Below are 9,001 nucleotides of genomic sequence, written 5' to 3'. Positions count from 1 at the left end.
TTCAGCTTTTCCTCAGTCCTGGGAAGACCCAGAGATGAACAGGCATTTGGCCAGAGGACATAGGAAGGCCAGGCACCAATGCCCCTGTTGCCCTCCAGGGTCCTTCACTTGGATTGTGACCCCAGGCTGTAACCATTCCCCATGACCTCCTCTGCACACAGCAGGAGATCATGCATATCAGAAACAAATCTATTTGATTAGGTGCACCCTTTGTCCTCTCAAAGTCCCCAGGGGATTTTGGAGGAGGTAAGTTTGATTTTCTGGGCCTGGACCAGTTCATCTAGTCTGCCATAACTCCTGAGCACCCACAATAGGTGCTTCCTTCCCCAAAAGCCCCCTGAAAACAGGAGACCAGGAAGAGGGATACTGGGCCATTAATCTTCAGGGGAAAATAAAATTCTAGACAGGGGGATGTCACGGACAACATAGGAAGCTTTCCCTGTGCATCATGCCCTTTCCACAAGCCTGTCCACTACCCCGTGAACTATTGCCCTGTTCCTGCCTTGGACCGGGAGCCAGGCTTACAAGCTCATCAGAGAAAAAGGGTCAAGCTGCCAGTGGCATCCATGAAGCATGGACCTACTCCTTAAACTAAACTCACATCTACAGTCCATCTCCTGTGTTTGACCAAGACCTTGTGGGGATCGGGGGCCAGACCTATCACTCAACCCTCCAGACAGGCTGTGTTCTCCCTGTCTCTCTACCCCAGATGACTCATGCCTTCCACAGACTTTAAGGGAGATTCACGAGATATAAGAACTTTTCTTAACCTAGAGCACTCTGGACCTGGCACTTGTCCACCTCCAGGTTTTATACTTTCGGTGGCGTAAAGACACAGGCTGTACTCGACATGGAGAAAAACCAGGGTCAAGAGTGTGACTTGCAGATGAAAGAGAACATAAAGTAGTGAAATCAAATGGAATGAAGAAACACAGAGGAGGTTTGTCAACTTTTTACTTATTATGTTAATGCATAAACTTAACGACAAAATGCATGAACACTGTGTGCGTACAGCTTTGTGAGTTGTTAACAAAATCTACACACCTGTTTCACTAAGACGCAAGTCAAGAAGCAGAAAAAAACAAGTGCCCAAGCACTGATCCAAAATCATGCACTTGGTGAGTTTTGAGGGTTTGGAGGGAACTGACGGAAAGAAAGAATGGAGTGTTTGGCATGACTGGTGTGCCTGGGAATCTTACAGCATTGGGGAGCCTGGATGGCCTGGGCGGTTTGTTGAGCCTACAGAGTAAGACAGCTCATCAGTTGGGTGAGGTGAGTGAAATGCAGGAGGCTCTTGTTTATGTGATTCTAGTCACAGTGACCAAGTAGGAAGGGCAGGCCGGAGCTGGTCAAGGTCAAGTGAATGAACTCAATGTTTTCAGGCAAATATGCCCCATGGGACAGGACAGGAATTCAGGAAAGCAGCAACTCACATTAGTTTTACAATCTGTCTACAGAGTTCAATGTCTAGCAGTGTCAGGTCCCCTCTGCTCTCCGTTACTGGAGTCCACCCCGATTAGACAAGAGAAGTGAATGGGGGCATGTGAGAAAAAGAAATGGGACTGTGGTGAAGCCACAGAGGAGAGAGATGGGGTAGTGAGGTAGAATGGAACAAGGAGAGAAGGAGTGGAGGACAGAGGTACAGAGAATAGTGATAGGATCAGAAAGCAGAGTGAGAGGCCAGGAAACAAGGTGAAGGAGCTCGCAACAGTGACATTCGCTGCAGGTGCAGCCCTGGGGACTGCTCATGAGATAGTTTAATCCTACCTTTAGGAAGCTTTGGTTTTGCTCAGAAAAGGACCTCCCCCTCCCCAGAACCCCATATGACAAATATTAAAGTTCAGTTCTCTGTTACACAGGCAACTTTGAGGGAAAGCATGATACAACATTAGAGCCTACACAGTGTGTCCAGATACCTCCATGAAAGGACATTCCATGGTTCACAGGGATCCATCCCAGAGGCTCAGAACACCCAAGGGTAATGAATCCACAAGCCCAGTGTTCTGGGGGCAGCTCAGAAGGCAGGATGCCTGATGTGAGGGATTCCGTGTTACCAGACACACGGATGGGAAGCAACCACAGGGATTTGTGAAGGACAAAGCAATTGGCATGAGCCAACTATCCCACACGAGGATGGCTCTGCTGGGGAATCCAGCCTCATTGGTGCCCCCACACAGACTCACTGACCTGTGTGTGTTCGTGGAAGTGCGTATCATCAGCTGACCTTGCCAACACCACCACCGCCATGACATCAGTACAGTAAGGATGAAACTCAGACACTAGAGGCTTGTAACAAGTTTCTATGAGGAACATTGTCAAAGAGAAAGGAGCTAGACCTCAGACTACCCTAGGGTCGAATCCAGGAAATGTTCATCCTGATTGTGAATCCACAGGGCAGAACATTTATCACTTCCGTCCCTCGCAGCTTTCTATTTAAAATAGGAATAATTTTGACTTCCAAGATGGTTATGAGCAATTACATAATTATTAAATTATTAAAACATACAGAGGGCATGGAGCAGTGCCCAGCACATAATGCATGTGGCTCTAGTGTTATTTTTGTTCATGTACTTATGCTAATTACTATGATTCTTATATGTGAGGAACAAAATGGCAGCAGTTGTTGACATTACATTATAAAAAAGGTTACATTTCATTCACATCTCTCAAAAACATGTAGAGTATGGATTATCTAAACCTGTTTATAGGAGCATCTTCATGTTTGCAGAAGAACTAATAGCAATAAAAAAAAGAACTAATAGCAATTATATAGGAAAGGTAATTACAATGTCAATGAAAGCATCACATTTATGCTTATTTCAACTGGTGATGGTAGAGCACAAGATTATCGTGGTACCAACTATTGCTGTAAAGATAGCATGACGCAAATAAACAGTGAAGGATGGCATCACCACTTTGGTGAGGAAACAAGGTGCTGCCCTAACAATGACATCTCTGTCACACAGGTGTCACACAGGCCCATGCCCTGGCAGGTGATCTGTGGAGGTCACACGCAGGGCAAAGCCAATGTCCCAATCCAGCCCTCCTGTCAGGGCTGGGCAGATGCTCAGTGGATGGTCTGCCCCAGACTGTCCCCTACCCAGTGCACATCCAGGAATAGTCATGAGATCGCACTTGGGTCAGTGATTGTGTCTCTTCACCCCACCTCTCCCCAACCCCAGGATGGCACATGGTAGCCTCACCCTTGATCAGACCATGCCCTCTTCTGGGTGAGGAATCTAGATTTAGCCTTAAAATGTTCTATTCGAGGGGGACTCTGCCTTCTTCTGAGCCATCTACCCTGCACCAGCAGCCTCCACGTCTCATCACTACACAGGAGATCAGTCTCCTCACTTCTCTCCTGCAAAAGGAAATCACAGGCATGTCAGGGAAAAACTACCATATACCTGACACACATTTGGCCTGGCCCCACCCCTCAGTCCATGTCCACTTAGACACACTTAGTGTCTGTTAAGTGACAGACTCTTATTATCAGCTCAGGTCATGATCTCACGATTTCGTGAATTTGAACCCCATGTTGACCTCTGCACTGGCAGCATGGAGCCTGCTTGGGATTCTCTCTCTCTCTCTCTCTCTCTCTCTCTCTCTCTCTCTCTCTCTCTTTCTGCCCTTCTCCCATTCACGATGCCTCAGTCTCTCCCAAAATAAATAAATAAACTTAAAAAAAAGAGCACAGATGTTTTTCCTAAAATTTTTCCTGTTTAATTTTATTTATATTCTTAGCCTGATTTATAGGAAAATTAGATGCAAAATGAAGATAACTGAATCCTCTATGAGCATTTGATGTGCATGACGGCCATTTTCAGTTCTTGTGTCCTCATCTGCTTTACGTGTCCCTGCTGACATCACCACTACCCAAGTATCAATATAATATTGACAGAACATGGAAGTATATTCAAGATCCCTCAAAAATTTTCCTTTAATCACTCTGTGGAAACAATGTTGAAATGAATAAAACTAGCCTCAAACTACCTTAATCAAATCCAAGACATGTTTCTTCCACGTTATGACGTCTTGGAACAGGACACTTATCTCTGATCCTGAAAATATAGAGTTAAAATTAAAACATGGAAAGCACATGGAGAAGTATGTGGCACACATTAATGACTCAATATATGTTGCTGGTTTTGTTTTTGTAAATCTTCAAAATAATTATGTATTAGCTCCTCTTACCACTGTGACAAGGCACCACAGCCTTTGCAGTTTAGCACAACACAAATGGGGGCGCCTGGGTGGCTTAGTAGGTTGAGTGTCCGACTCTTGATTTTGGCTCAGGTCATGATCCCAGGGTTGTGGGATTGAGCCCCACGTCAAGCTCTGCGCTGAGCGCGGAACCTACTTACGATTCTCTCTCTCTCTCCCTCTGCCCCTCTCCCCTGCTCTCTTTACCTAAAATAAAAAATAAAATAAAACAACACGAATGTATTATCTTATAGTTTTGTAGGTCAGAAGTCCAAAACAGGTCCAAGCAGGCTAACGCCAAGGTATTAACGGGGTTGCTTTCCCTCTGGAGACCCTAGGGAAGAATCTGTTTCCTTGTTTTTTGAGGATTCTATAGGACACTGTCATTTCTTGGCTTTTGGACCTCCTCATCTTCAAAGCAAGGAACATAGCATCTCTCTGATGTCCTTCTTTCATTGTTAAATCTCATTTTGAGTACAGCCAGGATAGGTTCTATTTTTAGGACTCGTATTTTAAGATTGGACCAATCTGTGTAGTCCAGGAAACCTCTTCCTTCTATAGATCCTCAAACTTAATCACATGTGCAAAGTCCCTTCTGCCACATAAGATGACACTGACTGGATTCAGGAGAAAAAGTAGAAGTTGTTAGGGGTTATTGTTCTTCTTACTTTCATCACGCTGTATTAGGAATAAAATTGCAGCAGTAATTAACATTGCTTTACAAATGAAATTCTGACTCATTAAAAAAGAAAAGTATGAATGGTCCAAAGTATGAATGGTCTAACCCTGCTTTGCTAGAAAATCTTTATTTTAAAGCACTATGAATTTAAATTATATAAATAAAAAAGAATGAGGTGGGAAGAGCAATTGAATAAAGGTATAGATAGAATCTGTCAACATGATGAGATTTTGACATTCCTTGTAATTTATTGCTATTTGAACTTCCTTGAGTTTATTGATGCATCATCCAGAGAAAGAACTGTGTACACATCTACTTATTGCAACAAACCACCTCTCATTCACTGCAGCACCCAGACCAAGAGAAAGTCATGAAGGTACTTGAAATGCTTCAGTGACTCATGGGCTGCAGGAAGGACTAAGCACTCCTTGGGAATGTCATGGTCTTAGACCTTCAGATGTGCATGAGATGGCATGATGTGAGAGAACAGGAAGATGCGTTCAGCCTTGACACCAGGAGGTGCAAGTGCTGGTCTCTTCCAGGTGTAGGGGGCACAGCAAGCCATCAGGAAGGATGGGGTGCACAGCGCCATTACATTACGATGTGAAGCGAAGTCATATAAGAGCCATAACAATATGGGGAGTGAAGGAACCTCAGCAAAGTTAACCCCCAACCCTCTTTCCCTGAGTCCTACTCCTTTCGGAATAGAGAAATGGGGTGAGTCAAGCGCACAGTGGCTGGGCCAACAGCCAACAGAGAAGGAGCATTGTTCAGGTTAAGGGAGTAAGAAACATGGAGAGGAAACAGACAATAAGGAAGTAAAAACCAGCACTGGGGCCTGGCGACAGAAACTGTGGAGAGGTTACTCAAACTAGGGTTACATCCTTCGCCACCTTCTTGCACAACCTTCTGTCTGGTCTTTGTTGACCTCTCTGCGAGAAATCATATCATACCAGGTCGGGTGTAATTTATTACCACCCAAATCACCATGCAGGAACAGATGCTACAGCATACAGCAAAAGGGGTCAGTGCAGTGTGTCCAGATGTCCACTGACAGCCACACACTGCTTGGAGGTCGTAGGTGGTCAGTCCCAGAGGCTCAGACGTCCTGATGCAGGTACCAGAGGAGCCCAGGGCTGCCAGAGCTGTGAATACAGCTACCAGGGGGTGATTCAGTGGGTGAAATGCCTGCAGCGACGGGCACTGTGGTGACTTGATGCCTGCATGGGACCCAGGATGCAGGGGTCTGTTCTGTGAGATAATGTGACAAGAAACCTGGCAGGGGTCAGCACACCCCCAGAGAGGAAATCTCTGTAGGAAAGCCAAACTCATATGATACAGAATCACTGACTTAGCTAATTTGAAGAGATCGTTTGTCCCTCGGCCCTTTTGATCATCTATGAGGAGAAAGCGTGTGGGGGAACAGAAAAGAAACTAAAGAACTTTAGTGGAGCAGGCAAAAGAGCCCTGATACTTCACCAGGACTGGTAGGATGCTTGAGCCCCTCCTGTGTCCCTCAGCCACAGCGGTTGAGGGGGTGTGGGGGACTTAAGGATGGGAAAGTGTCCTTGGGGTTCTATTCCTCTTGTCAAACACCTGCAGCTGCGTTTTTCACCCATTCTCTGACATCAGTATTTATCTGTATACTGACACCAGCAGAGTATCACTGTAACATGGCCAAACATGGAATCGAGAGACTTGCAACAACTTTCTGTTTAATCACCCAGGGTAGAACAATGTAGACATGAATGGAGCCAGGCGTGAAACTATCCTACGACCAAACCTAGGCTATGTTCCTTCCTAGGTGTCTTTCCTCAGGACAGGACATTCATCCCCTCTGTCCCTCAGATTCTTTAATGCGATAGGAGAATAACTTTGTCATCCAACATCACCGGGAATACAGTGTTAAGTAACTTAAAGCACACAGAACACACAGGGCTGTTCTGGGTACATGTTCATCCCTCAGTGCCTGTTGCTATTATGATTATTGTTACGAATTGCTTCATATTATTATGTGCTAGTTTACTCTTGCTACGTATACAACATAATACCACAACCTTAGCCACACAAATAACACGGATTTAATATCGTACATTTCTGTATGTCAGAGCCTCAACCAGGCTCAAATCAACATATGAGTAATGCTGCCTTCTCTTCTGGAGGCTCTTCTGGAGTATCTGTGCTTTGTGACATTTCAGAGGCTGACAGCGTTCCTTGGCTCTTGGCCTCCTGTGTTCATCTTCAAAGCCAACCGTGTAGAATCTCTTTGACTCATTCCATTTCCATAACTATTTAGGATTCAATTTGGGAAATGTTCTCCACTTTTAAGGGCTCATATCATTACACTGAGCCACTGGATAACCCAGGGTAAATCTCAATTCAAATACCTTCACCTAATCATGACCGCAAAGCCCCATTTACCATGTTAGGCCATATATTCACAGGTTCAAGGGATTGAGATGTGGGAATTTTAGAGAGCCATTATTTTGAATGCTCAATGTTACTAATACTAATATTTATTAGGAATAAAATTGCAGTGATAAATAGTAAGCCTTTACAAATGAGGTTCTACCCCCATTTAAGCTGAAAGAAGCAAAGAAAGACAGAAAGAAAGAAAGAAAGAAAGAAAGAAAGAAAGAAAGAAAGAAAGAAAGAAAGAAGAAAAAAGAAGGAAGGAAGGAAAAAGAAAAAGAAGAAAGGAGGAAAGGAAGAAAGGAAGGAAGAAGGAAAGGAAAGAAGGAAGGAGGGAAGAAGAAAGGCAGGAAGAACTGGGGTGCTTTCTGGAGGAGGAGAGCCTATGAACCCAACCAGGCCTTCCCCTCAAGGCTGGGCAGACACTCAGTGGATGGTCTTCCCCAGGCTCTCAGTGCACCTCCACAAATAGTCATGAGATCACACACAAGTCAGTAATTGTGTCTGTTCACCCCACCTCACCCCAGCCCCGGGATGGCCACACAGCAGGCTCACCCTGGGTCAGGCCATGCTCTATTGTGGAAAAGGAGTCTGGATTTAGTCTTTAAAGGGGGACCTCTTCTGCTTCCTTCTGAGCCATCTGCCCTACACTAGCAGTCTTGTATTCCTTGTTTCAAAACAGATCAACCTCCCCAACCCACGACTAGGGCCAGACAGATAGGGGAATGTCACAGGCATGTTGGGAAAAAATCACCACAATTCTGGTACCAACACTTGGCCTGCCCATGCCCTTCGGGCATGTGTATCCTCTGTGGAGACAGAGTCCTCGACCTTGGACTGGGCCCACCACAAGTCCAGAGTCCTCTTCTTGGAGCCACAGGGATTTTGACATTTGTAACCAAAACTACTATAACATTATATGCTAACTATACTTCAGTCAAGAAAAAAGAGAGAGAGAGAGAGAAAGAGAGAAAACATTAAGCAGTGTTCATGCCTTTCCTGTTGTGGTCTTAGCTCGGAGTTGTCTGTATCTCACACTCTCTTTAGGTCCACAGTCTTATTGCCCCTAGTGGGGAGAGATGGTGTGATTTCAAGCAAAAAGGAACAGACACAGGGATATGGTTCTTAGATGAAGGAGAGACTGAAGGAGGTTACAAAAAGGAATTGAGTGAAGTTACAGAGGGTGTTTCTGGACAGGTGAGGGCTTTTTTTTTTTAATCCAGGAACTTGGTAAAGTTTAATGATATACCAACTATATTAAGAAATGTGTTTGTGCGACAGGGGTACATCTGTGTGAGTTTTTTTGTTAAGTTTATATTCACTCCTATAGGACATGGTACCATCAACGGGTAGCATCTTGCTACCAGAGCAAGAGAAAGTCCATGGAGAACACCTCAAAAACAACAGCACTTGATGGTGCTAGGAAGGTGGCATGGTTTGGAAAGGATGTTGACATCCGTAGTCTGGTAGAATTGTGGGAACTAGCATGTTTGCTGGGGAGGGTTGCTTGTTTGGAGAGATTGGTGGCTCTGAGTAATTTGTCAGTTCATATTTTGGGAAAGTTTGGATACGTTGATTTAAGGAAGGCAGGAAACTGAAAGTGACTGTGGGTTTGAGGATTTTGATGGACTTGGAGATTTGGCATTGGGGACATGTGGAATTAGGGAGATGGGACAAGTATCTGGAGACTTTTGAATAAATTTGCCA

Source organism: Puma concolor, chromosome E2 (genome assembly GCF_028749965.1).
Source record: "Puma concolor isolate L17-30 chromosome E2, mPumCon1.1.hap2, whole genome shotgun sequence".
Classification (NCBI taxonomy): domain Eukaryota; kingdom Metazoa; phylum Chordata; class Mammalia; order Carnivora; family Felidae; genus Puma; species Puma concolor.
This window is presented reverse-complemented; position numbering follows the sequence as displayed.